This window comes from Strigops habroptila, chromosome 5 (assembly GCF_004027225.2).
Source record: "Strigops habroptila isolate Jane chromosome 5, bStrHab1.2.pri, whole genome shotgun sequence".
Taxonomy (NCBI): domain Eukaryota; kingdom Metazoa; phylum Chordata; class Aves; order Psittaciformes; family Psittacidae; genus Strigops; species Strigops habroptila.
The window spans coordinates 82,011,887-82,038,805 of record NC_044281.2 but is presented as its reverse complement, the minus strand read 5'-3'; the positions used below and the strand labels follow the sequence as shown (position 1 = coordinate 82,038,805).

At 42.9% G+C, this 26,919-nt stretch overlaps 2 long non-coding RNA genes across 2 annotated transcripts; both read right to left on the bottom strand.

The window, feature by feature from the left end:
* Positions 1 to 356: 356 nt before the first annotated feature.
* Positions 357 to 12,177, bottom strand: LOC115609020. Its single transcript, XR_003991713.1, has 3 exons — positions 10,588 to 12,177; positions 10,391 to 10,459; positions 357 to 441 (listed from the first exon to the last, which is right to left on the bottom strand). It is a non-coding gene; the product is annotated as an uncharacterized LOC115609020 (long non-coding RNA).
* A 949-nt stretch (positions 12,178 to 13,126) lies between these two features.
* On the bottom strand, positions 13,127 to 25,831 carry LOC115609019. Its single transcript, XR_003991712.1, has 4 exons — positions 25,696 to 25,831; positions 20,411 to 20,667; positions 18,962 to 19,030; positions 13,127 to 14,073 (listed from the first exon to the last, which is right to left on the bottom strand). It is a non-coding gene; the product is annotated as an uncharacterized LOC115609019 (long non-coding RNA).
* Positions 25,832 to 26,919: the final 1,088 nt, after the last annotated feature.

Here is a 26,919-nt window from a genome sequence, read left to right as displayed (position 1 = left end):
TCTCATCAGTGTAAAAGTATTTGGTACAGTGAGCAAGAAAGGCAAATTTCAGTTTAAATGTGATATTTAGAAGACAGTTACACTGGTAGGGCAGGACACAGGCTGTCCCATCCTCACATGCTTTATAAAACATACCTGCAGCTCTGAGGGCTGTGATAATCCTTGTCCTGGACACTTAGACCTGAATATGGCCTAGTGATTTCAAAGGGGCAGAAGCAAGCACTGCCCCCAGAAACCACTTTTCTGAGTATTACAATGTCACTTAAATGAACTAACAACGTCTCTTCTTAAAAAGAAACAAAGATAATGAGGTTATTTACTGACATCAGACCACCAAGTGCTCTCTTGTGCCTTACCCCTTCTGGCAGAGGAAGAAGGAGGAAATCCATCCATTTAGCCAGCAGCTTTCCAGAGGCACAACTGGTTCTCCATAGGCATTTCCTGTAAAAATAGTCACTAATGTCTAATGAAACTGAGATAAATACCAGCAAAAGACTGTACAGCTAATATCTTTTATCACAATTATTACCAGACTTAAACATTATTTTCCTCTAGTTATATGCCAGACATGATTAGTCTGAACAGTAACAGAGTAATATATTTAGAATCATAGAATCATAGGTTAGGGTTGGAAAGGACCTTAAGATCATCTAGTTCCAACCCCCCTGCCATGGGCAGGGACACCTTGCCCTAAACCACGTGGTCCAAGGCTCTGTCCAACCTGGCCTTGAACACTGCCAGGGGTGGAGCATCCACAACCTCCCTGGGCAACCCATTCCAGTGCTTCACCACCCTCACTGTAAAGAACTTCTTCCTTATATCTAATCTAAACTTCCTCTGTTTAAGTTTGAACCCATCACCCCTTGTCCTACCACTACAGTCCCTAAGGAAGAGTCCCTCCCCATCCTTATAGGCCCCCTTCAGATTCTGGAAGGCTGCTCTGAGGTCTCCACGCAGCCTTCTCTTCTCCAGGCTGAACAGCCCCAACTCTCTCAGCCTGTCTTCATACAGGAGGTGCTAGAGCCCTCTTATAATCCTCGTGGCCCTCCTCTGGACTCGCTCCAACAGCTCCATGTCCTTTTTATGTTGAGGACACCAGAACTATACACAGTACTCCAAGTGAGGTCTCACGAGAAAAGGTCTCACAAGATTTAGGTGCCTTTAGTTAGTTTAGTTTTCTAGTGTTACACAAGTGTTTTGTAATGGGAGAAGTTGCAAATGAGGACCATAACCCTCAGAAACATAGAATTACAGACTGGTTTGTGTTGGAAGGGACCTTAAAGCTGATCCAGCTCCAACCCCCTGCCACGGGCAGGGACACCTTCCACTAGAGCAGGTTGCTCCAAGCCTCTGTGTCCAACCCGGCCTTGAACACTGCCAGGGATGGGGCAGCCACAGCTTCTCTGGGCACCCTGTGCCAGCGCCTCACCATCCTTATAGTGATTCTCATAGTGAATCATAGAAGATTCTGGATCTTCTTCTCTGAAACAGAGAAAGACCTCTAAGGACATGTCGTCTTTGTAACCTCACCACAGCTCAACTTATTGCAGACATTACCTGTCATTAGCCTGAAAGAAACTTTTACATCTCCAGTGGCTTGAGGTGGTTGCAAACCTTCTGTTGGTGGGTGACCTAGATGGCATCATCCTAAGGTCCTACTTCCAGATGGTTTTGATGGTGTCTCTCTAGTTCACATTCATTTTACATCATGTAACTCAAGTGAAAGGTGTGCCATGGTTGTCTTTCTTCTACATGGGTCTCAAAAAGGTTGTAAGTAGGAGCCCAAGTGACTGGCAGGGAAAGCAGCGCTGTCAGATGTGCCGGGAAGTGGAACAGTGACCCACCATGAGCTAAAGCACTGCTCATCCCAGTCTTGGCTGTCACGACTGGTGTTGCTTCATAAATCATGCAACAACGTGATACAAGAATTATGTGCATTCCTCCCACAGAGGCACAATGGTTTTAAACACATTCATTCATTTGAGGAGATAACCAGTAAGTCCATGAGATTTCTGTCTTCTCCTTTCCATACATCATACAATCAAAACTGAGGTGAGGGTTGGCTCCAGGACCAGGACCATGCTCTGTTGCCTGAGTATTTACAACCAGCCACCTAGAAAACAAGCTGGCAGTGGTTCGGGCTCTTAGAGTGAAATGTGTTGCAAGATCAGTGTAAAACACTTGAATGCTACAAAAGGTTCCCCACACTGCAGTAAAAGTTACAGCAAAACGTAGCTCTGCCTTGAATAAGAAAAACTCCCCTGGAAACAGCCTGAACTTTATGTGAGAACTTTAGAAGCATTTCACAGATTCTTGAATTATGTTTGATAACAATAAATAAGAGAGTAGGCTTAAGTCCTTAAGGAATTTAGGCTTCTGATTCCAACTGAAATAAACAAGAACCAAGTGCTGAAGTAGCTTTAAAACTCCCATATTTGTTCCTTAAGATAGGCTGTGACATAAAGAATACTAGTGTGCCTTGCAGCATTAACAGTGGATTGCAAGTAATGTAATTCCTTTATTTTTTCAGCCTCTATGCTGTAAAGCTGTTATTGATGATTGGCAATGTTATTAACAGGCTACAATGTGTACGTTTCCGATAAGAGTGCTGATGTTTCTGTTGCGCTGACTTCAAAAAAGCCTTATTTATAAGTCCCAAAAAATACATTTCTCTTATTGCTTCTGTTATGCATTGCTGGAAGTCTGAATATTAGCTTTGCTCTGCTGATGGTAATAGAGACAAATTAGGTACATGCAATGAGCAACTACAGAAGTGATAGAATACTACAGATGATAGATAGAAAATGATAGTCTGAGGCACAACGGTTTCTTCTGGGTTTTACCCATTTTTACAGCAATGATGACAAGAAAATTATCTCCAGCTAGCACAGAACCTTGCTCTGCTCAGATCAAAGTGAAGGAGAGGTCCTTCACCTCTCTATTGAGATTTGTTACAGGAGCTGGTGGCATAAGTGAAAATAATCCCTTTGCATTGTGCTGTTATTCACAAGTATTGATTAGCCAAACTGCTGACAGATCAAGACTTTTAAATGAGTCTACAGAATTTCAGCCCATGGGATCAGAAACCAGAGGCCATGCTCAGGGTGCGACAGCAGCCCCCTGACTGATGCAGTCCCCACTGAAATCCTCAAGCTACACCCTTAAAGGTTTTCAACTCACTAGCCAGCTTTTGAAGCTCTACCTCATCTTCCTTCAATAAATGGTCTCCCAAAGTCTGTTTTTTCCTGTTTTCCTTGCTTATCACTTCATAGTTTCAGTGCAATGATGGAAATGAAGCAAAGATATGCAGAAGAGGACTTCAGGTGTGTTGGGAAGCGCTGCAGACTGCACAGGCCTCCAAGCAGGTCATCAGCATTGCCATTCAGTGCTCAAAGGTGATGACCCTGCCTGAGCTTTCTTAAAACTTGTGCACAGAAAGACAGGAAAGGACCAAAATAGCAGAAACAGAATAAAATCTTAATGACCTGAGGGAAAAGCCCTGGGATGGACGGGGTAAAATGAGGCTGAATGCTGGGCACGGGCTATTTAAGGAGGAAAAGAGATCAGGCTGGCTGGCAAAGTTGAAAAGCATCATGAGAAGAAGCAAAGGATGGAGATCCTGAGGATGTAGAGACAGCAGCACGGATGGGGTCTGGAGCTGTGCAGAGGCCTGAGGAGGATTTGGAGGAAAAAGGAGGTTTCCTTCCTTCAGCTGGAAAACCCTAAATGCTTTCAGAGAGAAGTAACTGAGCACGGCAGAGGCTGAGAATAGAGCAGTTTGGAGAGGGACTGAAGCACGCTGAAGGCAAATAGATAGTTTAGTGCCACAGCAGCCCAAGCCCTTGCAGAAGGTATAAACTGAGCATAAATCATTCACTAGTTAAAAGACATTAAAAGGAGACTGTAATCGAGAGCAGATGATTCACAGCCAAACCTTTTTTTTGCTTTTTGCTCCTCCTGAAGGAGCCAAGAACCATGTGGTGCTTGATCAGATGTTGAACAAGATGTTGAGCTGGTTGTGGCACAGTGTGAGACAGCCCAGCAGAGCCTGAACTGCTGAGAAGATGTCAGAGTCCTAACGAGGCTGCTGTCATTAGGAGGGAAGCCAGAACTGCTACAGGGAGATCACCCAAACAGCGTCCCAATGAGCAGATGGCAGAAACTTCTTGATCTTCTCATTGCTTTCCCTAAGATCAGCAGCAGATTAAATACCATGCTGCTCCTCTAATCTGAGGGGGTGCAAAGATGAGAGTTCACTTTGCAAGACAGGCACAGCCCGATGCTATAGGTATGATGAAAAGATGTGCACTGAAAAGCCCCTTTGAACCACCCAGACCAACTTCTTTCTCTCCCTCCGAGCAGATACTAAAGTACATGCACTGATAACAGAGAAGCCTTTTAAATACTTGTCTGTTATATTATAATCCAGTGAATATATCAGATATCCTCTTCTGTTTGTGATGAAGCTTCATTCCTCAGAACAGCCAGTGAAACCCTATCACAGGTAATCTCCCCCCACAAAACCTCAGAGAGGCTTTAGGAAAGCCAGAATTAAAGCTGACATATGTCAAATGGCTGTGGCAGCAAGATGAGCATTTCTCAGCTCATAAATTGGTTTATGACTTTTCATGTACCAGTTGGAATAAAATAAATTTATGGACTGAAGACCAGCTTTGTAATGGAGCAGTAACAGAGCTGGGGAGGAAATTCTTGGCACATGGTGTTTGAGGATAATCAAAACTTGACTGAACAAGTCGCTGAGTAGTGAGATCTGACATTGGCCCTGTGGTGAGCAGGGCTTTGGACTAAATGTCCAGAGGTGAAATCGAGCCTGTGACTTTATGGCTCTTTTTTATTGACTTTTGGATTGTTATTTGGGTAATTATCAAAACGAACTTGCACTTCAAAAATGTATAGAATCATAGAATCACTGAGTGTTTTGGGTTGGAAAGAACCTTAAAGCTCATCCAGCTCCAACCCCCTGCTACGGGCAGGGACACCTTCCACTAGAGCAGGTTGCTCCAAGCCCCTGTGTCCAACCTGGCCTTGAACACTGCCAGGGATGGGGCAGCCACAGCTTCTCTGGGAAAAGTCTGTGCCAGCGCCTCAGCACCCTCACAGGGAAGAGGTTCTGCCTCAGAGTTCATCTCAATCTCCCCTCTGGCAGGTTAAAGCCATTCCCCTTGGCCTGTCCCTACAGGCCTTGTCTAAATACATATTTCAGTTGCATCTTCTGCTCCAAGTCTTTAAACATCCAAACATTTTGTTTGTGTTTTCTCACAAGCTGCTGCCTATTCAGCAGATATTTTTATTAACTCCGCAAAGATGCCCAACTCTTTTTCATGCCTTTTGGAGCTAATTTAGAAGTCACCAGTGAGCAGATGTGCATTGTCTTGCATTTGTCAGCAGACCATTTCATTCGCTGTGCTGCCGTCCTCCCTCCTGCCTTTAGTAAAGCCTTTGGAAATTTCCTTCAGTCTTCCCACTCAACCAAAGTGAAATATCTCGCCATGGGCACACTCAGCAGCCTCTCTCTTTATGCCTCCCCCCAGTGATTAAGGACGCATCGGATAACTCTGACCCTGGTTCACATCATCTGTCTGCTGCTCCCCCTGCCTTGGCCAGCATCAAAGTACCCTGCCTCTCACCCTAATACTATGTAATTCCTCACTAGCAATGCTTTGTGGGAGGCTTTTGGCCATCTAAGTAGTTATATCAAGCACTTTCTATCTTGTTTATTCACTATTTCTTTACACAGTGTGGAATAGTCAGTACATCAGACAGGAGAAATCTGCTGCTGCCAAAGCCGTGCTGTGGTTTTGGAAAGTGTCTCATTTTTAGTGCTTGAAAAGAACAAGTGGATTCCCAAAGTGTTCTCTCTATTAGAAATCACAAATAAAAACCAAAATGGGAGCAGTTCCCATTTGAAGTCTGATCGCTGAAGAAATCTGACAAAGAACAAATTCTCTCTCACATCTCATTTTTCTTGCACAGACTGATTCAGACTTTGTTCGTAGGAGAAACCAACAGAAAACTGCTTCCAAGAGGTGCAGTTTCACAGCATTGGAGTGTGGGCTTGGCATCAACTGCACTAACAGGGACACTTCACACCACTGTTATGGCAAGTTCCCTGTTGATAACAAAAGCTTGAGCACAACAGGATCTGTGCTTTGAACTCTCTACAATGCAAGAATTGGGGTATGCCCTGGAAGAGGCATCAAGAGCCATGCACTAGTGAGGAGCAGATCCCAGCAAGCACCTTGAGACAGACAGAGAGGAGCAGATCCAACAGATTCCCAAAGGGAAACACACAAATATCACTGAAGATTCATAACTCCAGACCTAATGGGGACAAGGTTTGCCTCGTATTTTAGGAGCTGGAAATAAAAGTTGGAGGGAACATCTATCTCTACACAAACCCTTCCTTGCAAAGGCATCACCTCCTTGTGCCTGCTTTCTATCACCATCTGCAGATGTGTGCTGCAGATGTACTTTATGTGTTCAGTTACTCAAAGATGAGAAGTAATGGGATTTTAACAATTACAAACCCAAAAGATATATGCTTTGTTGATGAAAGATCTGCCCATACAAATGTGACTCTTGATAGTTAAATACACCCTTCTATCAAATTGGGGAAGACACGAAGCAAAGATTTAGAGGTGACAGAGGGAATCTAAAATCAGATTCACACTATAAGCCACATTACTTAGGGAAAGCAGAATGTATTTTCTCCAGTTGTAAACTCACTAATATTCCCAGGGAGAGACTTTCTTCTGCAATACATTGAGAAGATGTATCTTGTTTTAAGCCTTCCAGAGTATTTGGGGCAAGGTGCTCTGCTAGGGAATAGCAAACGTCTCAAAGTGAGGAACTGACCCAATGTTGGAGTTTTTTCATATTGTATAAATGCTCAGGCAGCTAACTCGAGTCTCAGCCAAGCATCAACACCACTTTTCTCTCTAAGACTATCTATCTTTGGCTGCCTAAAATAGTCTTTTCCCTTCCCCCCATTTCAAATGGGCACACTGGGTGAACAGCAGGTGGTAGCTGTCTTGACCACCTAAATATTTCCATCTGAGTTACTGGGGGTGGCAGATGTCATGAAGTCGAGCTGAAACCACAGTGTCAGTCCTAATTGCAAGGCTCCCATGGAAATCAGTGGTGCAGCTCAATATCATGCACATCATAAGGACCAATGCTCTGTTCCAGGCCATGCCCAGCTGCTTTTGGAACAACAGTGCCTGGTAGACCCCATGTCATAGAATCCCAGACTGGTTTGTGTTGGAAGGGACCTTAAAGCTCACCCAGTCCCAACCCCCTGCCATGGGCAGGGACACCTTCCACTAGAGCAGGTTGCTCCAAGCCCCATCCGACCTGGCCTTGTCCCCCATCCGGATCAGAGGGCTGCACCACAGCTAACCGGGCTGGAGCAAGAACAGCAAAGCTTCAATGTCTAATCAAGTCCAGAATGTTTTACCTTCTCCTATCTGCCCAACACACTTGCTGTTTTAAAAATAGAAGAGTCTTGAAGCACTGTCAGGAAAAGAGTCATCACTCTGCAGCCTGTTTCAGGTAGTTGGTTGCCTAATGCACTGTTCCGGGCTGTTCAGTTTGCGATTATGATAGGTTAAAGATGTGCACTGTCCCAGTATTACCTCGAAAATAGGTATTGTCTCAGAGAAATCTAATTTTACACATTTTCTATTCTAACTGAATACAATGGCAGACTTGGGGTTGATTTGCTCTAAATGAGGAAAACAGGAAAACTGAAGAGAAGAGAGAAATATGGCCACAGCAAATTAAGCTTTTAATTAATGCATCTTTTACCTGAACTTCATCTGCTTTTCCCCACTATTTCTTCTTCTGCAATTGCTGCTCGGTGTGACAGGAAACTAATTAGACTCAGAGCTATCATCAGCCAAGAAAAAGAATCGTTAATTTTGGTACTTAAGCAACTGAAGTCCTGACTTCCAGCATTTCCAGGCAGTGCAGTTTAATATCTGATGATGGACAGTGTCCGCTACAGCCATTTCCTTCATCTATAGCCAGCACCACCATCAATCACCAGGGGACCACAGGTAAACAAGGGTTTGGTGATGCAAATCTCACTGATGAGTAATGACACCCTTTCCCAGGGCCCTGGGCTTATGCAGTTTGCCTCTGGAGCTTTACAGAGCAGTGCCATGCCAGGAATAAAAAGCATAACTCAACTTTAATTCCTTGTATGGAAACATTCAGTCCTGAACCCAGACTTAATGAGTTAAAGGTAGTTAATATTTACTTTGATATCAAGACAATAGGGGAAAACATAAACAATCTATGGTCTTATTGACGGATTTCAGCCCACCAATATTTTACTCCAGTTGTTGGTATTTAACGATTTTTCTTTACAATCTCACATTTTACCAGAGCATTTTTAAGCAAAGGATGAAGCTGAGCTTGTTTGAGCTTCACTGAACTTGGTTGGAAAACAAGGCTCAGTGGATATGATCATAACCAAAATTTCTAGAAATGAATTGGTTTTCCCCTAAAGTGACATGGATCAATCCACCTTTTCTTTTGGTGAAGTCTGTAGTGGAACAAGTGAATTTTGGGAAGTCTTCACGTGCAATTTCACATCTCAGCTCTGCCCACAGACGCTCCGGAAGATATCTCAACTGCCTGAACAGCCTGATCGCACATAACTGCACCAATGTTTGGTCCTTACCCAAAGCATCCGAGGCAGGGATGAGGAGCTGGAATGCTCTAGGGAATGGTCCCAAAAGACTCTTCCCACCCTGCTGCCCTGGCATGGAAGTAGCAGAGCACCCCTCTGTGCTGGACAGACATGGTCCAGATTTGTGCCTTAGAACACAACTTCAAAATGAGTGTTTTTCCAAACCAAACCTACCTGTTCATCTCTCCATCTCTGTAGCATGCTGGTACCATTCTCTTTTTGCCATACTTCAACCAATAGTCAGATATTAGCCTGCAGAAGAGTAACATTTCTATGAAAATGTCAATCCAGTGTGCTCTTGACTTCATTTATTTTGTTATTTAGGTAAGGAAATCTACTTAAAAGAAAGTTTTCAGTTTTACTCTCTGTACAAAGTGTGATGGTCTCTTCAGGTTTAAGCTTGCTGCAGTTTCTCACTCCCCACTGGAAGGGGTTGATGGCTTCTCAAGTAATATGTACTCCAGTGTGGTCTAATAGATTTTCATTCTCTCTGCAGGGAAATATTGTTAGAGACTTCACAAGGAGAAGCTCTTCAATCATCTTGTAAGTTAATATAAACAACTAACAAATCCCATCTCTTTAGCTGGGGTTGTGGCGGCTTTTTTATAAGCCTAGAAACAGTATCCCAAGGGATCACTCTATCTGGATGCAGAGCTTCATGGAGTCCCAAAAGATCACTCTGTCTGGATGCAGAGCTTCATGGAAAAGTAATTCAAACACAGAGCAAACAATGAAAAGTAGAGTTTGTGCCAACCTACATCTGCACCATGCATATTGGCATGGAGGGAAATGGCATGAGGTGGGCAATGGTGCCGCTCCTTTGGCTTTGGGATGTTGAGGATACTTTTATGAGAGGTGGGAAGTGAGTGAAACACCTCAAGGTGCCATCAAACCAGAGCTGGTTACTCACATCCTATTCTTATCAGTGCTATATATTTAAAAACACAGTAAAAGCAATCACTACTTAGCCAGTGCTCAAGGCCAGGTTGGACACAGGGGCTTGGAGCAACCTGCTCTAGTGGAAGGTGTCCCTGCCCGTGGCAGGGGTTGGAACTGGGTGAGCTTTAAGGTCCCTTCCAACACAAACCAGTCTGGGATTCAATGGTACTTTCACTGAATATTTCTCATTTCAAACATAACGTACTACTGCTTGCATAATTATAAATGATAAGAACTAGCTATAAAACACAGACAAAGCTAATGGTGACGTTTCCTTTTCTAAAGAGTTGACTTTCCCTTTCTTGGGCCTGTCTTGGAGTTTTTACTGCCTTTCCATGCACCAGCTGTTTGGCTGCCAAGTGCCCCCTGTGCTCTCTTCTCCTTGCTGAGGCTGTTGACTTTTACATGTAAAAAATGATGAATTATGAGCTACATTGCTCAGGAAATCACAAGGCAGCAGTAGCCTGCCAACAGTGAGACACAGCTGATACCTATGGCAAGGGCAGTGCTTGAAGGTCCATGAAGCAGTTTGCATTTTTTACATACAAATGAAATTTAAAAGACTTTGTGATAAATAGCAAGGAAAAAATTGGAAGAGAGAGCTTGGTAAAGTGCTGGAGGACATTGTACAAGCAAGGCAGGACCTTTGGGGCAATAAAACACCAAACTGGAGTGTGCAGAAGTGGTTGTTATGAGCAGGCTGTAAGCAGCTAATACTGGGAACATTGCACTAACCTGAACACACGTGAACTGGCACTTCTGTGGAGGGTTCTGAAACAGCAAATGGAAGTACAGAAAGTTAACCTGGGGGAAATAAGCAAGAAATAGTAAGAGCTTAATTCTAAGGCTAAATGTCATTGTATGAGTTACAGATTACTAGCGCATTATTAATGCGGTTATTTGGAGTGCTTTGTAGCATTCAAGCGTGTTACCTAGTTAGAGGTCAGCTCCATATCCAGGATAAAGTCAGTAACTCCTTAGGACAGCCAGATGTTTATCTACCAAACTTTGCAGAATACACCCCAGCCCATGGACAAGCATTTCTGATGTTCACAGGGTGGTGTCTGGTGCCTCAAAAGGCCCTGATGGCCCTGGGTGCATCTTCCATGGGGTTTTTTGCTCCCTGCAATGGGCTTCTCACTCCCGTGGCTCCTCTGTTACAAAGCATGGATTAAATGCAGGTTTCTCCTTCCATCCAGGACATTTGCCTCCCTCAGGCTCTTGGAGCTCTCAGCTGCAGCTTTCATGCTCCAAAACATAGCTAAGATGTTAAAAATTAGAGTATTAGTTCAAATTTACTCCCATATTTCTCCTGAACCAAGCAAAATTTAGCTCATGTGACAGAGCTGGTGGACAAAATGCCATATCACAGGAACCAATACACAATATCACTTGATGATAAACTGGGGTGATTTTTAAATGGTTTTAGCCATATTAGTGATGCCATAGCTTGCCTTTTAAGCATTCTTCCTTTACTTATTTATTCATTTCAATACACCCACAATACTTTTAAATACACACAATAATTAATCTAAACGCTGCAAGGTACTTACCCATTGGGGAAATCTTTTCCCCATTTAAAGCATGAACTAAAAGTCTTTGATGGCTGAATCTGAAGAAGTGGAACCATTGTACCTCCTCCCAGCCACTGGTAAAAGCTCCTTAATTAAATAACTAATTGCCTCAGACAAAATGGAAGAAAAAAAATCTGATTCTACATTTCAGTCACCACTGTTTCTTAGAAACACTTCTCCATAAAGAATAAACCAGAAACAGCTAAAAAACCCTCCCTGAGTTGCACACTTAGCAATTGCTCTGTATTAGCTCAGCCTTCACAGCAAATGGACTAAATTCCCTACAGATTAAACATCAGTTTAACTCTAAATGGAGTACAATGACAATAGACAGCTTGGCCAGAGGTACAAGTGAGGCTTTGCCCTGTGCAATGAATTTTGTGTTCTCTTTTTCCACTCAGACTCTGCCAGAAACCAAAAAAAGGAAGAAAAAAAGAAAGGAAGGGAAAAAAGGAAGCAAAAGGAAGAAGAAAGGCACAGTTGGGATTGCCTTTGTTTCAGCTGTTGGGAACTCACCAAACTGGAAAACCCTGGTTCCAGTTTGAAAAGGAATTCTGTACAAAGGCAAGAAATTAGCAAAAACTTTTCCATGCTCAGCTCAATAACTCATATATATAAAAACACTGATATGTGTGTGGAGACTAAATAATTTATCCACCCTTTCCTGCTGTTATTTCAGTTAAACTGCCAAGGTTTCCATCAAGACATAAATTACCCATTCTTGTGAAAACATATTTTAATTCTGCTTTTGTTTGAATTCTAATCCAATTCCTGAGGCATTGCTATATGCAAACATTACATTGCAATAATGGTGAATATATTTTGGAAGTATGTGTAAAACTGTTCATGCAGAAAGCCTAACGTTTGCATCCTTCCAATGGATAGATAGAAAACCACCCACCAAACAGCATGCCAGAGCCACAGATAGCAAGTATCTCTCCTAGCACATGTAAGAAGATACCTACAAAACTGGCATAGTGACTAAAGCGCTATGTATAAAGTATAATTGAGTCAATTCATGAGCTATTTCAAGACAATTTGTGAACAAAAGCATAAAAAATACCTAAGGAATTCACATTAAATGATTGACCCATCTGTTAACTCAGCTTTTCTCAGTTGGATTCTTCTGCCTCTTCTTAAACACCATGCCTTAGTCTGTGGCTGGTTCAACTGATTCCAGTATAATATTTTCACACTCAATTATCAGCCAACTCTCATGGAAAATAATTGTATTTTTCCATGAATCTTGACATTTTCTCCACCCGAGCTGTGGGTTTCCAAATGGCAATTCCACAGCAGTGTCATGAAGCACAGGAAAATCAGGCTTTGCCGCTATGAAATTCTGCCTCCCCAATCTATGTCAGTTGCTATCCTGTGGCTACCTCTCTTAGAAAATGCAATTTGGTATCAATGCACGGTAATATATAACAGATTTAATTTTAAACTCAACAAAATTGCAAATATCTGACCTGCAGTATGTTAACATTCATATTGCTAGAACAGATCTGATTATTTTATCCTTCAAAGGCAAACACTATTCCATAAAGCCACTTCTTAGGGTATTTTCATTATCTTGCACAATAAACTTGTTAAATCTTGATCCAGCAAAGGTTAACATCCAATACAAAAATAGACTGCTATAAAAATCTGAGCTGCTTCTGATCATGGGTTCATTATCTTGTGTACTGCAATGAGGTTTCTCATGAGCTATTCAAGGCCAGGTTGGACACAGGGGCTTGGAGCAACCTGCTCTAGTGGAAGGTGTCCCTGCCAATGGCAGGGCGTTGGAACTGGATGAGCTTTAAGGTCCCTCCCAACCCAAACAATTCTATAACTCTATGATTCTATTAATGTATACATATCCTGACCAAAACTCCCACAGTCTTCACTGGATCCATTCTTGCATTCTTTCTTACAACCATTATTTTTTCTCATTTAACAATATCCGTAGCTCCAACCACACATACAATAATCTGGAAAACAGGGATATACTATGCTGAGAAAATGAAGTGTCACACAAAATGGGGCTCCTGCAGTTGGCATTTGAAGCAGTGACAATAAATAGATGAGAAACCCAGGCATGAAGGTGGCTGTGGGACATCCCATGGCTCATGTCCTGGGAAGCAGAAGCAGCCCCTGGCTGTAGCCGGAGCCTGGCATTCAGTAGAGCGCACAGCACACCCACCAAGGCACAAGACACATGGTAGCACACCAAGGACCTGGTCTGCTGTGGTGGAAAGAACAAAACATGAGTTAGAGATGGCAGAAAAAGATCAAGGCATGAATTTGCTTGACACAGCACTTAAACCTGAGTATAGGCTGCAGTAGGCAAATGTTAAATGACAGGGATAGCTGTTGATAGATAAAGAAATCCATTACCAAAGTGAGAGGAGGTGAACTTTGACAGTACAAATCAATCATCTTGTGTTTTGACTGTTTCATCTTCTTTAAAAAAGAAGGCCATGGATGACTTGTTTGAAGCAGACTATGCTACTGTAATTCTTTAGCTGTATCTATAATGGCATCATGAATATGCATCTTTGGAGATTAGAGAAAACCCTTTCTCAGACTCTGACATATAAAACACTCTGAATTTGATTATTTAAATCATACTAAATTATCGGTGCAATTATCACACAGACAAAACAACTAGATTATTATTCTCTGCAATTCTCATTGAAATGAATAGGGGAGAAACAAAAGGAAAAGGAAAACCACCCTAACCTTCAGAAATGAGCTCCCAATCCATCTCCTCTTCTCCTTCAATATTCATCCCTTTCTTGAAAGGTGAAAAGTCTTTTGTCTCCCAGTTCTTTATTTCTTTCACGAATGTGTCCATTTTTCCTGTATCCATGTTAAAATACTTAAAGTAGCAGAGCAGTGTGATATGTATGAAGCCTTCTTATGAGATGGCTGTTCATGTCCCAGCACTACCACTGGCCATTAGCACTCCTGCCTTGCTGCTCGGCAGAGTTAAGCCACCCATTCCCATCGCTATTGCCATGAATATCACACTCCAAGTACACTCATCATGGAGCTACTCCTGCTTGGTAGGATTTTCAGCATCCTGGGAAAGGCACATGATGGGGGCACCCTCTTCTTCACCCTCATCAGCTCACAGTAACCAACACTGCACAAAGGAGGAGAGGCAGAGCTAAGTGCACAGTGCAGTGCTCACCTGCATGGGTGTGTTGTGAAGTTGAGCAGTTTTCATCTCTAGGAGAGCAATTTAATGTCTTCTCATGGGAATGCTAGTGGGAATGCTCATAGGCCCTAACGGGGCTACAAGAAACTTGGAGAGGGGCTTTGGATAAGAGCCTGTAGGGACAGGCCAAGGGGAATGGCTTTAACCTGCCAGAGGGGAGATTGAGATGAGCTCTGAGGCAGAAGCTCTTCCCTGTGAGGGTGCTGAGGTGCTGGCACAGGGTGCCCAGAGAAGCTGTGGCTGCCCCATCCCTGGCAGTGTTCAAGGCCAGGTTGGACACAGGGGCTTGGAGCAACCTGCTCTAGTGGAAGGTGTCCCTGCCCGTGGCAGGGGTTGGAACTGCATGAGCTTTAAGGTCCTTCCGGCACAAACCAGGCTGTCATTTTATGATTCACTTTTCACCTTCAAAACCTTGTGTGCATCAGAAACTGCCTCTTTCCAGGGACACTTGCTTTGCCATGCTGCCACATCCAACATCTGCACTGCTCATGGTGAAGCCCAGAGAATGCAAATGAGGTGCTGAGCAAGGTATTCTCCAAGAAGACACTAGTTTACAACCTTACAACCCACACCACCTATTCCTTCACCTCAAATTAGCCCAAATCTGTCAAGGTTTTTGAACTGCTGTGTCTGTGCTTCTTTCTCAGCAGTGAAAGCAGAAGAAAGAGACAAGTGGAACCATGGGCTCTGAGCCCATGTGAAGCCAGCTGTCTCATCGAAGATAAGTTATCTTAAATTGTACCACCATGAGCAGGATTTATTGTTCTGATGTGTCAGAGCCATCAAGAGCATGTATACATTGACCATTTTTACTGTTTCTGTAGATACTAATCTTAACTAACCTAGTACAAAATAATGTCACAGAATGGTCTTCAAAATGTTATACATACAGTGGGAGATAAAACCTGTCAGGATACACAGTTAATGGCTTACCATTAACTGTGATGCAGAACACAGTCTGTTGTCATTGCTCATCTCCCACCATTTGCTCACACCACGTGAAAGCTCAGGGGAAGGCATTTTAATTTGAGCTTTATGATGCGTGAGGTTAAAGCTTCATTATGTTAAAAAAGGTGCCATAAATAAGGGCAGCTGTCCAGTGTATATGAAAAAGCCCAGAGCAATTCCTGCAAGCCTCTTGGGACAGCTGAAGGTGAACAAACACAACATGAAGTTGTGTTTCAGGCTCTCCCGCAGCATTTCCAAAGCAATCTCTGCTTCATTTGAGCCCCCAGCCCACATGTACTCATGCTAGTGGCCAGGGACCAGCTTGTCTCTGAAGACTGTGCAGACCCAGAACTAGTGGTGGTGGAAGTATTCTGACCATATTTTGTCTGAAATTGTCATGGCTGATTTGGCCCCAAAAACTGTTGTCTATAACCTTTGGCACTGCGTTCAACCAAACCCAACCCTAACCTATGGCTCAGCACACACACGGAAATTGCTGGATTGTGTGGGCTGGAAATTGTCTGTTACTGATCCACTGGCAGAATAGGAATGAAATCCCTCAGTTCATCCATTTCTAAAGGGCAGCTATACATTTAAGATAAAATACTTTCTTTTTTAGATCTGCGAGGTTAACCCCCCCCATTCCCCCCCTCCCAACCCTCCCCCCCGCCCCATATTCATCCTAAAGAGTAAAACCGTATAATCACCCTAAAGAGTACCCCTTTCTTTTGCAAAATGTACTGATTACAATGATAATAGAGTAGGAAGCATTTAACAGCATTTGTGGCACAGTAAGGGTGAGGTGCAAGTTGCTTTTCCCTCAGAACAAAGTGAAAATCAGTTCATTGCACTGCCCTGATCCCAGTGGGAGACAATTTCAACCTCTGGCTTTAGATTTGCTTATGAACATGCTTTTGCCCTTGCTCCAGGAACTTGGCACAAGGCAATCCCTTTGCGTGAGAGCTGTGTCCTGTCGTACAATGACTCTGTTCTAATATGCTTCTAGAAAGGGACGAGAAGCTGAAATCTCCTGGAAATGAGCAAACCCATCGTGGCAGCTGTCAGGACATCTACCCATCGGGTTAATGCAAGTGTCATCAGAAGCAGAGCGAGTCCTGGGGCCCTGGGATGGGGTAAGGTGCCTGACCGGGTCAGAAGGTGCATGGAACAAGGATGAGGGTCTGGCCAAAATGGATCATTTTCATCTCTAATGATGAAATGAATTTCAGAGCTGTAATTTGTTTATCTCATGCCTATGTCACATTCACACCTAAGTGCTATTGCTTCTTCTAACACTATTTGCAGATGCTAAATACATGATGATAGGGAGAGTAAGCAGGAACTGATCTCCTTGGATCCTCTAGTCCACCCAGGACAAAATACTCTGTCATTCTTGGCAGAGGTGTGCCCAGTCCCTGGTTAAATCCTATCTACACCAGTTCCAGACCAGCCTCAGCCCTGCCTTGCACTCCATTCTAGCCCTTACCTGTGCTCCCTTTATAGATGCTTTTCTTCCAGCAATCCAACCTGGTTTTAGAGCTATTCCCAGACCATTTCCATTTTGACTATGGTGTGCAAAATTCCTTTTTCACAAGGAAAATTCAATTTCAAATTCCTTTTGAAACACTACTGTAATCTTTGTGTATATTCATGGAGCATACAAACAGTATAAAACTCTATTTACTACATCTACTGTAACAATTCTCCTCACAAGTGCATTTCATGTTTCTGCCAAGCAAAGGGTGTTTCATAATATTTACTGAGAATGAGGGAAAGAAGGTTGTTCTGTGCAGCACCCTGACAGCAGGGTTTAGTGCAGAGGTGTCTGACAGCCTTGCTTCTCCCTGTGAGTAGCTGGGGGTGCTATACTAATAGCACAGACGTTTTTGGAGTCAGCTTCCTATTTTCCACTGCTTTGATAGAAAATTTATAGGTTGTCAAGGCCAAAACCCGCTGCCGCTGCCACTATGACACAGGCTGCAGCCAGAGAAATCTCAACACACCACTTCATTGCTGTATTATTCAGCAGGAAGGTCCCAGAGGGGAACAAACCGTGTCAGCAGACTGCAGCAACATTCCTCAGACAAGGGGGTTGTGCTCTGGAATTATCTGGTGGCACCAGGAACATGTGGAATCACAGACAGGATGGACCTGAGCAAGGGCTGGTGCTCCAGGAGCAGGTTGGTTGGGAGCCCCATGTGAATGCTCAGTGACATGCAAGAATATCGGCTGATATTTGCAAACACATATGCAAGGGAAGCCCTGTGCAAACCCAGGTGTGAACTGCACCAACACTGGGACCTTACACTGTGAAAGGACCAGGTTGGATGGGGCTTGGAGCAACCTGCTCTAGTGGAAGGTGTCCCTGCCCGTGGGGGCAGGGGATTGGGACTGGATGAGCTTTAAGGGCCCTTCCAACTCAAACCGTTCTATGATTCTATGATTCAATGATTCTATGATACATACAACTTGATTGTGACTAATGCTCAGGATACATGCTCTGTAGCACTGTATTATCCAATGGACACACAGAACTGCATATAAATGATGTGGAACAATCCTTCCTGAACTCTTCCAAAGCTGTTCTCCCAGTGCCAGTAACTGAACATCTCACATATGGGAGTGAAAGTCTGCCAGCCTGGCAGCTAAACCAGCTTCACTGCAACGCAAAGGTCATGAGCTCAAATTCTTTTAAGCTGATATTGCTACTAAAATTTCTATCAACTTTTCTTTACACCAAAACAATTGTAACTGAACTTATTCTCATCATTTGCCTGAAGCAAAACCCAAGCTGCCAAGCAGCTGCAGCAGCTTTACATATATATGTGGAAACAAAAATAACCAAAAGAAATGAACAGAAAATCCCCACAACATTAGCTGTAGCAAGCTTATTAACAAGTTCATTAGCAAATTCATTTCTCTGATTAAACTCAATAATCTGCATTCAACAGAAACTGAGAGATAATAGTAACAACTAATGGTGGCAAGCACATCACTTTTCAGAAGGCAGTTCATACACTACGGCACTGATGCAGGGGCCAGATTCATGAAGACTGCTAGGGCATCCCTCTCTGGACACCATCATCTCCCTCATTAGATGATCCACTCCACTTCTCCCATCACCAGTGCAAGTTAAATACTGGGACAGTGGATTTAACATTTCCATCTCAGCATTAGGAACACAGGACTCCAGCAAGGCTCTGAATTACATGCCTGCAGACATATGTACTCCATCTGTCCATGTTTCACGTGGGTGTATGTGAACAAATGGGGCTCAGGTGCTTAGTTTCTTGCATGTTGAATTATATTCTCACCTTTATTTTAAATAAAGAGGAGAGTAGCTGATAGCATTGTCTAAAAAGCTAAAGACTATCAGGTTTTTAAAGGGCTGCTGCCTCCTCATATGCACTGATGACTCAAAGAGCTTTTTATATGTAACAACTCTTCATTTTCCTGGCATTTTCCCATATACCTTTTATATTCTGTAGGCCACTCATATCAAGGAAATAGACACAGCCTAAACTAGGTGTAACTGTGATGATCCTGGTAAAAATACTAGTAATCACTGGCCTTGCTTACCTCCTCTTCCATGTCTTCTACATATTAGTCACTCCTCAGCACAAAGATTTATCGGTTCTCCTGGAGAACCTGGAAAGAACAAGTGCGGTAAGTTATGAGCCCAGCTTTGCTCTTACATGTCAGGTATTTCCAAAGCCCATCCTTGCCACAAAATGCTCCGTCTCCCACTCCTGCATATTCCTCCTGCCCAGATCTGGTTCACAGGGCAGAGCAGCTTCTGCTCTGGGTGCCTGTAGCAATTACTCTTTGCAAACAGCACAACTAAAGGCTTTATCCCACTTACAGCACTGATGGCGGATGAGGAATTTAAATCACCAGCTATGGAGGACATCAGGTGAGTGTCATTCCAGGTACTCTCAGTCCACCAGGAAAAATGATTCATTAGGATCTGCATGTGGGTTTGTAGCCTATAGCCTGTTTGTGAACTCTATTTCAGCTGCCTTTGGTTTCTTACTGGCTATTTCTGTCTCCTTCCATGATTAGATGGCTGTTGTTAAGTAACTTATTGTGAAAGCAAAGGACTAATAAACGTCCTCATTTCAAGCACATTTCAGTGGTTTAAGCCATGTTAAAAGTGAAAACACTTCAGGTCACCAACCTGAGCATTTAGTCATGTCCACTTAAAGAGCTTTAATGGTCTGTTAATGTACTGCTGCAAGTGCTTCTACAGCACTATATATAATAAAACAAAATTAATTCCCAGTGCATGAAGATATATGGGTTTTTTTCAAGTTTACCTTAAAAAAAAAATCATATATTTATAGCAATTGCCACTCTTCATACAGACCAGACCCTACTTTCAGAGCTTCCTAATCAAAATACCTCTCACAGGTCTTAGCTGGTTCCCAATACATCCCTGAGCTGAGCAGCTGGACCATAGAGGTACAATACTTTGTGTTTGACAGAGGGGAGAAACTGAGGCAGTGGTAGTGAAATTATTTGGCCATAGCTGCAGCCAAGGTCAGTGTCAGACAGCAGTTCAGAGTGGAAACTCCTGGCTTGGGTATTCTCTAGGAGCCAAAGCCAGCTCAGGCACAGGACCCTCAGTTCATGCATGGGCAGTGCCCCATCACGCAACACCCAGGGGTTTAGAACCATAGAATCCCAGACTGGTTTGTGTTGGAAGGGACCTTAAAGCTCATCCAGTCCCAACCCCCTGCCACGGGCAGGGAGACCTTCCACTAGAGCAGGTTGCTCCAAGCCCCTGTGTCCAACCTGGCCTTGAACACTGCCAGGGATGGGGCAGCCACAGCTTCTCTGGGCACCCTGTGCCAGCGCCTCAGCACCCTCACAGGCAAAAGCTTCTGACTCAGAGCTCATCTCAATCTCCCCTCTGGCAGGTTAAAGCCATTCCCCTTGGCCTGTCCCTACTTGCTCTTATAGAAGGTTTCCTCAGCAGCTCTCCCCTAACCCCTTGATGAAAATGCAGCTGGACAGACAGACACTCACCTGTACCTACAATCCTTTGTTGAAATATGACATAAAGTACAGAACGCTGATATTAAATCAGATGCGAGTGCCAACATTGCCTGCACATAATTTCTGTAGTGCTGTCGAGTTTTCCAGAGGACGCCTTGCAATGAACTTATTATTGCTGTTATTATGAGTGTGCTCTGCTTCATTCGGGGAATGTCTTCAAATATAGCTGAGGTTGAGTTCCATTAGCAATTTCAGCCATAACAGTCTTTACCAGTGAACCGTGAGCTCTGTAAATAAGATGGGGAGAAAAAAAGCTCATTTCTCACAATGATATTGTCTGGGCTTTTCCCTTGCTGAAATTCTAACAGTAATAAGCATATTTGTATTACATCAGCAGCCACACGCCATAGCTATCTGCTCAGTACAGTTCTAATATTTACAGTGCACACAATACTGGCTGTTGTTAAACTCATGAATAAAGTCAATGGCCCAAAAAACTGGGAAACGTATGTACTGGAATAAAAAGAGGCTGGAAATAGCATGTGCTGTGTTATCACAAGCAGCTGAATAGAAATACAAGCAGTAACCCCATTTCCACTGGAATGAATGTCACTGTGCCCCTGACTCCCAACAAACTTTTCCCCAATTCGCTCAGTTTTCTACCCACATCATTCATAAGTTTCCCTGAGGTTTTCTCCTCCTTGAGGCTGTGGTGGAGGCGACAACATGACAGTTGCTCCTGAGGCTTACCTTGCGCAGAGAGGGCTCCAGCACTGGCTGCCCTGTGCCTGATGACTTGCCTGGAGATGAAGGTGTTTTAGAGTCACACCTTGCAGGGAATGGATGGACCTTCTGCTGCAAGTGTCACAGAGGAGGTGCTTATGTTTGACACCAGTGTTCTAGCAAGAAACTGTGACCTTTAGAAAATAATTACAAGTCATCTCCTTGTGTTTTCTTATTTAACCTGGCTTGCTTTTCCTCCCTCAGCCTCCTCCCAGTCCATGTTGAGATGAGTGCTGGAGCTGGGAAGGTGACACATTTGCTGTGTTAGCCAACTGCTTCCCCTTTGACCCGGGTACAACAGTCTACACGTCGTTTTACCAATATATAAGGTCTATTTTTACATAGTAATAAAACAAGAGGATTTCCAAAGAGCACAAAAAAATACTTTGTTGTGACGAGACCCAGAGCCTGTTTTTCAGAGGAGGGAAGCAGTACGGATCCAAGGGAACAGAAATAGCATGTGGAGAGGGGATGAAGCTTCAGTCTCACAGACAGGGAGACAGCTCAAGCAGGTGAGCCCAGGCACTGACAAAGTGGTTTTTTTCTTTGTTTCCCATTAAAGGATTATTTCTCCCCTCCATGCATATGAGTTTTGTTAGAGGATGAAATATCTTATTGAATTAAATCAAGAACAATTGTATTTTTAATTTAGAAGTTTTGTTTTCCACTCTCTCTAAAAAACGTCTGCTCTTCAAAGTCCCAATGTTTCCTTAGGTAATACTAGTGTACATAACAATATTCCATAATGGTTCCCAATGCTTTTATGAGGAGATGCTTTTATATTGACAGATATTTCAGTTCGCTAAGCAGAATATTACAGTCTATAGATATCTGATAGAAGAAGGAGCCATAAAACTATAGAGGAAATATATTAAGTTTCTTGCAAGTAAATGACACAACTGTAGAAAATTAACACTGCTGGTGTTAGATTGTCAAATTTCTCATATTCCTTTCTGCTCATGTTCATTCATCAGAAGACAACAGCACATTTGTGGAAGTGCTGCAGTGTCATTTTGATCTGAGAAGGGTCATCTTAAAACCTATAACATCTTAAAACCTTATAGTCTTTTACATCTGAGAAATGGAAAACTACTTAAACATAGTTTATTTTCTGTTTTCTAGGGAATAGATTCCATGCTCTACAAATATGTGTTATTTCTGTCTCTAATTTCTGTCAATAACTAATTCACTACTTTAGAGATCCATTGAAATCCCAAGGAGACAGATGTGAATAAGTCCCTAATTTGTGGGGGAAGATGGGAAGAAAAAGAAAGAGAAGAAAATGAGAACATCATCTTCTGTTATATTCTTATAAGAATACTCTGCAGGTGATAAACGATGAGGAAACCTGATGTTAATGTGCTCCTTGCTGTGCCCCAGGCCCCCTGGTAACCTTCCCCAGCCAAACATCTCAAAGCAAATTGAGTCTCCTTGAATTCTTAATGTAACATAGAAGACAACACCTCTTTACCTTCCAGAAAGGGATGAAAAGGAGATCTTCTCACCTGCCCGTGGCTTCCCTAGGATGGCAATAGTTGATACTTGCAGCACCTGAACAAGTAATGAATTGGAAGAGACCAGGGTCAAAGCTAAAGCACAAGCTCCCTGCTCAGCCTTGCTGGGCAACACCAAAAATAAGCATCTGAAAATGGGTGGAAAAGATATTAATGCCTGAAAACTGGGAGATTGGAATGGTCAGGACAAGAGGGGTTCTATGAGAATTTCTGGAAGGAAACAGAAAATGAGCTGGTGATTTCCTAAACACTAGGGTCTGTGCTTTAAAAAGAAAGAATGCTCTGCTTCAGTATAGAGACTACATCAGAGCCTTCTGACAAACATCTATCTGGTCCTAAAGCAAACCCATATACTTCATCATGAAGAAAAGGTTCTTCTCCTTTCCAATTACCTCAGACTGGTAGCTCAAAGCTACCAGGAACAGATGTCACAAGGGTACTTCTACATTCAGATTTATTTCTGCAGTTTGGAGTGAAATCAGAAGCCTTAGAGGATCCAGTTTCAACACAGAAGGGTTTTATTGTCTAGGTGTGAGATCAGAAACAGATGTGCTAAGGCATAACTGCTTCTAAGGTATAACTGCTTCTAAGGTATAACTGCTTCTAAGGTATAACTGCTTTGGGAACTGTGACATTGCAAAGCCCTTGATCACCTAAGCAGCATCTGCTGTAAACAGAACTTTCTTCTCCTGGATAACTAACCCAGGGGTCATCCATGGGCAACAACTCACTTCTTCAGGTTGGATTTTTGGCTTCTCATGCGTTGTTAAGGTTAAATAGATGGCAGCTACATTGTAATCACTCTGTTGGGCTGAATTGGAAAAGATGAACTTAAAGGAAAACCCTTCCATCTAGTTTCACATCAGCATTTGACTTGACATCCTAATGAAGGCATTCCAAACCAACATCGTGTAGAGAGTCAAGCAGGCATCTTGACAGTGTTGACCAAGGGTTGTCATGTTCTGTCATTGAAGCTGTGCAATTCAGATACATTTATATGAGACCACAGGCTCAGGAAAAGGAATTTGAAGAATGCTTTAGCAACAGAAAATAGAGCCATGACAGGTAGTTTTATATTCTTTCCTTCATGTGGCTCTATATGATACTTGCTGAGGAAGAAATCAGTGGCTAAAAATCTAAGTAATAAAATGATATGCTGAAAGATGAACAGCAAAAGATTATGATACCATCCACTCCACTAAAGAGAAAACCAGGAGAGATAACTGTGTGCAATGATCCCAAATTAAATCATTTGTGTATACATTTATGTTTCTGAAAATGCCCATGACTTTAACACTTCATAGAAAATAACAAAGGGGTTTTTAATTCAGAATGATTTTCAATGCCACAATAGTTTGTGGCTATTTGATCCCACTACAGAGCCCTAGAATTGCTGTTTACACAAGACTGACTTGCAACTTGTGTAAGATCAAGGCTTTTAATCATGTCCTGTGTGAGACATGTCAGGAACCAAACTGGATTTCTACCAGTTCCTGCCCAGTTGATGAGTATCAGTTACAGACAATAAAGCAGAGAACAAACCCAAGACAGTATGATTGAATCTCCTTTGGATTCTGTCTTGTTCGTAACCTGGAAGAGCTAAACTCCATGAGTTCAGTACAGAACCACACACCCGAACTCAGACTTTGCTAAATGTGGAGCAGTCTGATAGATGTCAGTGCAGTGCCAGTACCCTCGGGTATGCAGCACACCTACCCCTGCCACCCTGCTGTCACTTCACTCCTACTTTTATGTTCGGATGACCAGAAATGGGTATATGAGAGTGTGTGTATGCAACTAATATGCAGTAAGGACAGCTCATTTGCAGGGATAAAGAAATTACAGAAAGGTCAGGAGTCCTGGTAGGGAAATATTAGATAACAGACTAATAAAAGGAACTGAATTCTCAGGGGAAAAAAACAACAGAAGAATATGGAAATCAGAAACTCTGACCTTTAAAAACTGTGTATTTTGCAATGCCAACACAAAGCCATGTGGGAGGGCCTAGCATCCCATTTTAGCATGATTAAATATTTCAGCAATGCACAGCTTATTGTGACTTGCTGGCAGAAACTCAGCCTTTCTGTTTACCTTTTCAGTGGTTTAATACAGCATGAATAATGTTAGTATGAGTCCCAAGACTAAGAAAAGAAGGATTCGTACACAAGCTATGTGTTCAGTGGACTGCTTAATGCCAGAGGCGAATGGCATAGAAAGAAACCCTCAAAAGTCAGCAACAAATCAACACGCCACTTTTAATCTCTGCTTTAATAAGTTATGCAGAAAAGTCAGCAGTGTCTGTCTAAACAGAAATAAATCTCTTTTATAAATCATATCTGTCTATATCAAGTTAAAAAAGCAAGGTAATTAATAGGTGTAAGACCATCTAGGCATTATAACTGGTATAAATGCCACAACTGTACATCTGTCCCTCTGCATTTTAGTAGTGGTGGGTACCCCAGACTTGTGGTGAACTGACAAGTTAATGTACAGTTTCTGAGGCAGGTCATTACTGCTGCAGGAACACTGGCATCTGCTAAACCTTGGGGTACCATTGAGTGGACCAGGCTCTATTTGTGAGGCTCAGAGAGATACTTTCCTCCAACCCAGGACACAGCAGAGAATGGTAGAGGGCTCATAATGTCTGCCCCATCACTGAACTGGCAGCACCATGGACCTTGTGAGATGGTGGTGTTTGGTTCCCTGGGGGCTTATTGAAGAATAAGCAGTATTTCATCCAAAACCAAATGAATTAGAAAATGGAAGGACATTTAATATACTTCACATGTAATAATGATGCACTTTATAATACTGTTTGGAAAGGAGAGCTTCTGTGCAGGTACACAGTGTAACAGTGTAGAAAACAGCTCTCTGGAACACTTAATTCCTTCTGTTGTTCCAGCAAAGACTTTCCTGCTTTTACAGGGTAACCTGCGGTTACAGTTATGTGATATAATAAGATTTTACAATCTCCACCACCTGCGAAGAAGGGGTTTAGGAATTAATGGTAAAACTGACCTTTTCCTTCATCCACCATGATGTCAAGATAGAAATCTTTTGGTCTCAGGTTTTTGCAGAATTATGAACATTTATAATCTGAAACACTTTCTCCTGTTTCCAGCTGACAGGAAGATTTCGCCTCCCCTTTCCAAGCCGCCATCTAGGCATCAGAAAGGCGAATCAATGATTAAGTCTGGCTCTGAGGAAGCGAATTGCTAGATTTTGTGTAACTAAGGACGGTGTTCTGTTACTTTTTAAAAGCAGACAGGAAAACAGACAGGGAAGGTGATACAGAAAATGGGAAGAAGGGAATTCATGGGACATAAGCAGGCAAGGAAGAGGAATTAAAATCCTTTTGCTCACCATGGGCCCATATGTCTCCATAAGAGGCCACAAGGACGATCAGAGACTGGAGCACCTCCCATTGAAGACAGGCTGAGAAAACTGGAACTGTTCAGCCTGGAGAAGAGCTGCGTGGAGACCCCAGGGCAGTTTCTTGTATCTGAAGGGGGCCTACAAGGATGCTGGAGAGGCAGTCCTCATCAGGGACTGTTGTGATAGGACAAGGAGCAATGGGTTAAACTTAAACAGGGGAAGTTCAGGTTAGATATAAGGCAGAAGTTCTTCCCTGTGAGGGTGATGAGGTGCTGGCACAGGGTGCCCAGAGAAGCTGTGGCTGCCCCATCCCTGGCAGTGTTCAAGGCCAGGTTGGACACAGGGGCTTGGAGCAACCTGCTCTAGTGGAAGGTGTCCCTGCCTGTGGCAGGGGGTTGGAACTGGAGGATCTTAAGGTCCTTTCCAACCCAAACCGCTTTATGATTCTATGATATTATAAGAACACTAGGAAATAGGAGCTGATGCCATCTCCTTTTGCCCAGCTGTATAAAATCAGATCAACTGGGCATAGATAATCTTAAATGAACAAGCATCATACAAATTTACACAAAAACCATATTCTGGGCTACCACTGCAAACTGCCTACCTTGGTTTGCCCCGGCCATTCAGCTTGAGCTTCCCTGCAAGAGATGAAGACTTACTGCCCATGTGGTTCAGCTTTTCTCCTGAAAGCTCTCTCCCTAAAATAATTGACAAGCAGGTTGGATAATACCCATCTGACCAACACAAACCCAAAGCACTGAAAGAAAGATGATAAATCTGACCTCAAGAATTAAAGTCACTTTAGCAGAAATAATACAAATAAGCAACAAGATAGTCCTGTTGATCACACTTGGTAGAAAAACC